At 40.8% G+C, this 8,591-nt stretch overlaps 1 non-coding gene across 1 annotated transcript; it reads right to left on the reverse strand.

The window, feature by feature from the left end:
- Positions 1 to 466: 466 nt before the first annotated feature.
- LOC130959422 (small nucleolar RNA R71) lies at positions 467 to 574 on the reverse strand. Its single transcript, XR_009078502.1, has one exon. It is a non-coding gene; the product is annotated as a small nucleolar RNA R71 (small nucleolar RNA).
- Positions 575 to 8,591: the final 8,017 nt, after the last annotated feature.

The following is an 8,591-nucleotide window of genomic DNA, read 5'->3' on the forward strand; positions in this document are numbered from 1 at the left end:
AGAAGCTAAGGCACAACTCTCTGTTGAGGACCTGACCGAATTCTTCAAAGAAGAAAAACTCATGGCAGTCGAAAATAACAACAATGCCAACAATGCAAGGAAGGTGCTGGGTGACTTTACTGCACCTACTCCCGACTTCTATGGGAGAAGCATCTCTATCCCTGCCATTGGAGCAAACAACTTTGAGCTTAAGCCTCAATTAGTTTCTCTAATGCAACAGAATTGCAAGTTCCATGGACTTCCATTGGAAGATCCTCATCAGTTCTTAGCTGAATTCTTGCAAATCTGTGACACAGTCAAGACTAATGGGGTTGACCCTGAGGTCTACAGACTGATGCTATTCCCTTTTGCTGTAAGAGACAGAGCTAGAATATGGTTGGACTCTCAACCTAAAGAAAGCCTGGACTCTTGGGAAAAGCTAGTCAATGCCTTCTTGGCAAAGTTCTTTCCATCTCAAAAATTAAGTAAGCTTAGAGTGGAAGTCCAAACCTTCAGACAGAAGGATGGTGAATCCCTCTATGAAGCTTGTGAAAGATACAAACAATTGATCAAAAAATGTCCTTCTGACATGCTTTCTGAATGGAGCATCATAGGCATTTTCTATGATGGTCTCTCTGAACTATCCAAGATGTCTTTGGATAGCTCTGCTGGAGGATCTCTTCATTTGAAGAAGACGCCTACAGAAGCTCAAGAGCTAATTGAAATGGTTGCAAATAACCAATTCATGTACACTTCTGAAAGGAATCCTGTGAACAATGGGACCAATCAGAAGAAAGGAGTTCTTGAGATTGATACTCTGAATGCCATATTGGCTCAGAATAAAATATTGACTCAACAAGTCAATTTGATTTCTCAAAGTCTGTCTGGAATGCAAAATGCACCAAGCAGTACTAAGGATGCTTCATCTGAAGAAGAAGCTTATGATCCTGAGAACCCTTCAATGGAAGAGGTGAATTACCTAGGAGAACCCTATGGAAACACCTATAATTCTTCATGGAGAAATCACCCAAATTTCTCATGGAAGAATCAAGAGAGACCTCAACAAGGTTTCAACAATAATGGTGGAAGAAACAGGTTTAGCAATGGCAAGCCTTTTCCATCATCTTCTCAGTAACAGACAGAGAATTCTAGGCAGAACCCCTCTGACTTAGCAACCATGGTCTCTAATCTAATCAAAACCACTCAAAGTTTCATGACTGAAACAAGGTCTTCCATTAGGAATTTGGAAGCACAAGTGGGACAGCTGAGCAAGAAAATTACTGAACTCCCTCCAAGTACTCTTCCAAGCAACACAGAAGAAAATCCAAAAGGAGAGTGCAAGGCCATCAACATGGCCGAATTTGGAGAGGAAGGAGAGGAAGTGAACGCCACTGAGGAAGACCTCAATGGGCGTGCACTAGCCTCCACTGAGTTCCCCAATGAGGAACCATGGGAATCTGAGGCTCAAAATGAGACCATAGAGATTCCATTGGACTTACTTCTGCCTTTTATGAGCTCTGATGAGTATTCTTCCTCTGAAGAGGATGAGTATGTCACTGAAGAGCAAGTTGCTAAATACCTTGGAGCAATCATGAAGCTAAATGACAAGTTATTTGGAAATGAGACTTGGGAGAATGAACCTCCTTTGCTCACCAAAGAACTGGATGACTTGTCTAGGCAGAAACTGCCTCAAAAGAGGCAGGATCCTGGGAAGTTTTCAATACCTTGTACTATAGGCACCATGACCTTCAAGAAGGCCTTGTGTGACTTAGGGTCAAGTGTAAACCTCATGCCCCTCTCTGTAATGGAGAAGCTAGGGATCTTTGAGGTGCAAGCTGCAAAAATCTCACTAGAGATGGCAGACAACTCAAGAAAACAAGCCTATGGACTTGTAGAGGACGTTCTGGTTAAAGTTGAAGACCATTACATCCCTGCTGATTTCATAGTCCTAGAGACTGGGAAGTGCATGGATGAAACCATCATCCTTGGCAGACCCTTCCTAGCCACAGCAAAGGCTGTGATTGATGTTGATAGAGGCGAACTGATCATTCAAGTGAATGAAGAATCCTTTGTGTTTAAGGCTCAAGGATATCCCTCTGTCATCATGGAGAGGAAGCATGAAGAGCTTCTCTCAAAACAGAGCCAAACAGAGCCCCCACAGTCAAACTCTAAGTTTGGTGTTGGGAGGCCACAACCAAACTCTAAGTTTGGTGTTGAACCCCCACATTCAAACTCTAAGTTTGGTGTTGGGAGGTTCCCACATTGCTCTGATCATTTGTGAGGCTCCATGAGAGCCATCTGTCAAGCTACTGACATTAAAGAAGCGCTTGTTGGGAGGCAACCCAATGTTATATTTTGACTATTTTCTTTTGTTATTTTATGTTTTTTTGTAGGTTGATGATCATAAGAAGACACAAAATCAATTGAAAAAGCAAAAACAGAATGAAAAACAGGAAGAAAAACAGCACACCCTGGAGGAAGAACCCACTGGCGTTTAAACGCCAGTGAGGCTAGCAGTTGGGCGTTTAACGCCCAGTCTGGCACCATTTTGGGCGTTTAACGCCAGAAAGGGGCACCAGACTGGCGTTAAACGCCAGAAAGGGGCAAGAAGCTGGCGTTAAACGCCAGAAATGGGCACCAGCCCGGCGTTTAACGCCAGAAATGGCACAAAACGTGATTTTGCATGCCATTTGGTGCAGGGATGACTTTTCCTTGACACATCAGGATCTGTGGACCCCACAGGATCCCCACTAACCCCACCACTCTCTCTCTTCTTCACTCATTCACCAATTACCTCAATACCTCTTCTCCAAAAACCCTTCACCTATCAAATCCATTCTTTCTCTTCACCACTCACATCCATCCTTCATAAAACCCCACCTACCTCACCATTCAAATTCAAACCACTTTCCCACCCAAACCCACCCTCACTTGACCGAACTCTACCCTTCCCCCTCTCCTATATATACCCTTCTTCACCCCTTCATTTTCACACAACCTAAACACCACTTCTCCCCCATAATGGCCGAAACACAAAGCCATTCCCTTCTTCCTCATTCCTTCTTCTTCTACTCTCTTCTTTCTTCTTTTGCTCGAGGACGAGCAAACCTTTTAAGTTTGGTGTGGTAAAAGCATTGCTTTTTGTTTTTCCATAACCATTTATGGCATCCAAGGCCGGAGAAACCTCTAGAAAGAGGAAAGGGAAGGCAAAAGCTTTCACCTCCGAGTCATGGGAGATGGAGAGATTCATCTCAAGGGTGCATTAAGACCACTTCTATGAAGTTGTGGCCATGAAGAAGGGTCAACTTTGATCAAAGGTTGGACCAAGTCCTCATAAACATTTGTGAAGAGGGCGCTCAATAGAAGAGAAACTCAAGAGGGAAGCCGGTTCAACTGAGAAGGCATGACCACAAGTCCATCACTAAGAAAAAGATGGAGTAAACAAGAGACCCCTCTCATCATGAGATCCCTGAGATGCCTCAAGGGATGCACTTTCCTCCACAAGACTATTGGGAGCAAATTAACACCTCCCTAGGAGAATTGAGTTCCAACATGGGACAACTAAGGGTGGAGCACCAAGAACACTCCATTCTCCTCCATGAAATTAGAGAAGATCAAAGAATCATGAGAGAGGAGCAACAAAGACAAGGAAGAAACATTGAGGAGCTCAAGCACTCCATAAGACCTTCAAGAGGAAGAACAAGCCGCCATCACTAAGGTGGACCCGTTCTTTAATCTCCTTGTTCTTTATTCTTCTGTTTTTCGAATTTTTTATGCTTATGTTTGTCCATGTTTGTGTCTTATGATCATTAGTGTCTTAGTGTCTATGCCTTAAAGTTATGAATGTCCTATGAATCCATCACCTTTCTTAAATGAAAAATTTTTTAATCACAAAAGAACAAGAAGTACAGGATTTCGAATTCATCCTTAAAACTAGCTTAATTAGTTTGATGTGGTGGCAATACTTTTGTTTCTGAATGTATGCTTAAACAGTGCATATGTCTTTTGAATTTGTGGTTCATGAATGTTAAAATTATTGGCTCTTGAAAGAATGATGAAAAAGGAGACATGTTACTGAGGATCTGAAAAATCATAAAAATGATTCTTGAAGCAAGAAAAAGCAGTGAATACAAAAAAAAAAAAAAGAAGAAAAACGAAAAAAAAAGGGGAGAAAGAAAAAGAAAAGAAAAAGAAAGAAATAAAGTTGTGATCCAAGGCAAAAAGAGTGTGCTTAAGAACCCTGGACACCTCTAATTGGGGACTTTAGCAAAGCTGAGTCACAATCTGAAAAGGTTCACCCAATTATGTGTCTGTGGCATGTATGTATCCGGTGGTAATACTGGAAGACAGAGTGCTTTGGGCCACGGCCAAGACTCAATAAGTAGCTGTGTTCAAGAATCATCATACTTAACTAAGAGAATCAATAACACTATCTGGATTCTGAGTTCCTAAAGAAGCCAATCATTCTGAATTTCAAAGGATAAAGTGAGATGCCAAAACTGTTCGGAGGCAAAAAGCTACTAGTCCCGCTCATCTAATTTGGAGCTAAGTTTCATTGATAATTTGGAGTCTATAGTATATTCTCTTCTTTTTATCTTATTTGATTTTCAGTTGCTTGAGGACAAGCAACAATTTAAGTTTGGTGTTGTGATGAGCGGATAATTTATACACTTTTTGGCATTGTTTTTAGTATGTTTTTGGTATAATCTAGTTAGTTTTTAGTATATTTTTATTAGTTTTTAGTTAAAAATCACTTTTCTGGACTTTACTATGAGTTTGTGTGTTTTTCTGTGATTTCAGGTATTTTCTGGCTGAAATTGAGGGACCTGAGCAAAAATCTGATTCAGAGACTAAAAAGGACTGCAGATGCTGTTGGATTCTGACCTCCCTGCACTCGAAGTGGATTTTCTGGAGCTACAGAAGCCCAATTGGCGCGCTCTCAACGGCGTTGGAAAGTAGACATCCTGGGCTTTCCAGCAATATATGATAGTCCATACTTTGCCCAAGATTTGATGACCCAAACCGGCGTTCAAAGTCACCCTCAGAAATTCCAGCGTTAAACGCCGGAACTGGCACCTAAATGGGAGTTAAACGCCCAAACTGGCATAAAAGCTGGCGTTTAACTCCAAGAAGAGTCTCTACACGAAATTGCTTCATTGCTCAGCCCAAGCACACACCAAGTGGGCCCGGAAGTGGATTTTTATGTCATTTACTCATCTCTGTAAACCTTAGGCTACTAGTTTCTTATAAATAGGACCTTTCACTATTGTATTTTCATCTTTGGACATCTAGTTCTTAGATCATTGGGAGGCTGGCCTCACGGCCATGCCTAGACCTTGTTCTTATGTATTTTCAACGGTGGAGTTTCTACACACCATAGATTAAGGTGTGGAGCTCTGCTGTACCTCGAGTATTAATGCAATTACTATTGTTCTTCTATTCAATTCCGCTTGTTCTTTGTCCAAGATATCACTTGTTCTTCAACTTGATGAATGTGATGATCCGTGACACTCATCATCATTCTCACTCATGAACAAGGTGACTGACAACCACTCTTGTTCTACAAGCAATCAAAGCTCTAGTGAATATCTCTTGGATTCCTGATAACACGATGCATAGTTGATCGCCTGACAACCGAGTGCTCGCCTGACAAACGAGCCAGCCATTCCGTGAGATCAGAGTCTTCGTGGTATAGGCGAGAACTGATGGCGGCATTCAAGAGAATCCGGAAGGTCTAACCTTGTCTGTGGTATTCTGAGTAGGATTCAATGATTGAATGACTGTGACGTGCTTCAAACTCCTGAAGGCGGGGCGTTAGTGACAGACGCAAAAGAATCACTGGATTCTATTCCGGCCTGATTGAGAACCGACAGATGGATAGCCGTGCCGTGACAGGGTGCGTTGAACATTTCCAATGAGAGGATGGGAGGTAGCCACTGACAACGGTGAAACCCTTGCATAAGCTTGCCATGGAAAGGAGTAAGAAGGATTGGATGAAGACAGTAGGAAAGCAGAGAGACGGAAGGGAAGGCATCTTCATGCGCTTATCTGAAGTTCCTACCAATGAATTACATAAGTATCTCTATCTTTATCTTTATGTTTTATGCGTTCATCACCATATCCATTTGAGTTTGCCTGACTGAGATTTACAAGGTGACCATAGCTTGCTTCATACCAACAATCTCCGTGGGATCGACCCTTACTCACGTAAGGTATTACTTGGACGACCCAGTGCACTTGCTGGTTAGTTGTGCGAAGTTGTAGTGTTCACAATTTCGCGCACCATGTAGAAACTCCACCGTTGAAAATACATAAGTGAGAGAGGTTCAGGCATGGCCGAATGGCCAGCTCCCATGATCTGAGAACTAATCGTCCCAAGATGATAATATGATAGTAAAGAGTTCTATTTATAATAAACTAGCTACTAGGGTTTACAGAAGTAAGTAATTGATGCATAAATCCACTTCCGGGGCCCACTTGGTGTATGTTTGGGCTGAGCTTGGTCTATCCACGAGCTGAGGCTTTTCTTGGAGTTGAACTCCAAGTTATAACGTGTTTTGGGCGTTCAACTCCGGATCATGACGTGTTTCTGGCGTTTAACTCTAGACAGCAGCATGTACTTGGCGTTCAACGCCAAGTTACGTCGTCAATTTCCGAATAAAGTATGGACTATTATATATTGCTAGAAAGCTCTAGATGTCTACTTTCCAACGCCGTTGAGAGCGCGCCATTTGGAGTTCTGTAGCTCCAGAAAATCCATTTCGAGTGCAGGGAGGTCAGATTCCAACAGCATCAGCAGTCCTTTTGTCAGCCCTTTTCAGAGTTTTGCTCAAGTCCCTCAATTTCAGCCAGAAATTACCTGAAATCACAGAAAAACACACAAACTCCTAGTAAAGTCCAGAAATGTGAATTTAACATAAAAACTAATGAAAACATCCCTAAAAGTAACTAGATCATACTAAAAACTACCTAAAAACAATGCCAAAAAGCGTATAAATTATCCGCTCATCAGGAGCTTTGTTGTAATTCAATGGATCAATCATAGTTCTCTTTATTCTTCTTCTTTCCATTCTCTTTGATTTGCTTGAAAGCTTTCGATCTTTATCTAATTGAACAATTGTCTCGGAAGAGAAATTGTTCATACTTGGATTTTCTCGGAACCTTGGAAGAGGAATGAGGAAATCATGCTAGAAATGCTTTCTCATGTTGGACTAGATTGGGGGTTGGGTGGATATAGTGACATATAATCCTCTCGATACTTTTTTTCTAGAAAGGCATGTGGTATAATCAGTGATCGTACTTCATCTCTTCCTATGAGAAGTTAGATCAAGGAATTGGGAAATTGTTCAAGTTTAGAGAGATTGAATTACCAAGGAATTGGGATTCAATCACCTAAGATTCCCAAGAGATCAATGAGTTGCATGGATTGAGGAAAGGATGTGAATGAATTTGATCCGGAGAACACAACATCTCTTGAACCTAATGAGCTTCCCCATTATTATCTTCCTATTCTCTATATTCTGCTATTTACTTTGATGTTCATTATCCCTATTCCCATTTACTTTTCTACAATTTACTTTCTACCATTTACATTCAGCTATTTACTTTTTCGTCATTTAAATTTCTGCAAATCTCAATCCAATTCTGGTTAGTTCAACTAGAACATTTCTCTGATTAAAGTTGCTCAACCAATCAATTCCTATGGGATTCAATCTCACTCTACTGTGAGTTTTTACTTGATGATAATTCGGTATACTTGCCGAAAGAAATTTGTAGCGATACAGATTTCTCGCATCAGTCACTAACCTAAGTTTTCACAATACATTATATTTTAGATATAGGAAACCGAAACCATAGCTTGACCGATTCCTCCCTAAGCACAAAACCAACAAAATTCAAGCTTCAAAGACTCCAATTCACACCCAATGATTCCAGCCGCCAAAGGTTTGTACCAAGAGCTCCAATTTAACAAATTCAACTCTAATTCAACATAAATTTAACTAGTTCTTATAATTCAATAACTTGGCACAAGGACACACTTAATTGGGCAAACTACAAGGGTTTAGAGTTTACTTACCTTATCCATTGATGATTGGGATAAAATCCAACAATTATCCAATGTTAGATTACACCTAAACCACCAAAATCATCAAAATCACTCAATAAACATACAAAAATACGAAATAGAAAGGGGAACAAAAACTGGGTACAAATTACAAAGTATATTACCACTTTGTTTAGATATAATTGAAGAGGACTCCAAGACGAACGCATGGCCGTAAACAGCTCGTCAATCAGAGTTTCGGATTGAAAGTTATGGAAGATTGAATTTGGAAGTAGACATGAAACCCTCACCTCACACCTCTCTTCAATTCAACATGAATGCCAAGAATGAAGGGGAGGGAGGTTGATAGTTGGCTATTTAAGTGTGGGTGATATAAGTGGGCTTGGGCCTTGGTCCCAATACGGGTTCAGTTCGGCCGTTCGGCCCAATCTTGGGCCGAAATCTTTAAAATTGGTGTCAAAATTCTTATTTTAGTTAGCTCTACCTCATTAAACTTATAAAATTCCATTAACTAATTTTTTGGGTTAATAATTAATTTATTGGCTAA

The sequence above is a fragment of the Arachis stenosperma genome, chromosome 10, assembly GCF_014773155.1.
Source record: "Arachis stenosperma cultivar V10309 chromosome 10, arast.V10309.gnm1.PFL2, whole genome shotgun sequence".
NCBI classification, from domain to species: domain Eukaryota; kingdom Viridiplantae; phylum Streptophyta; class Magnoliopsida; order Fabales; family Fabaceae; genus Arachis; species Arachis stenosperma.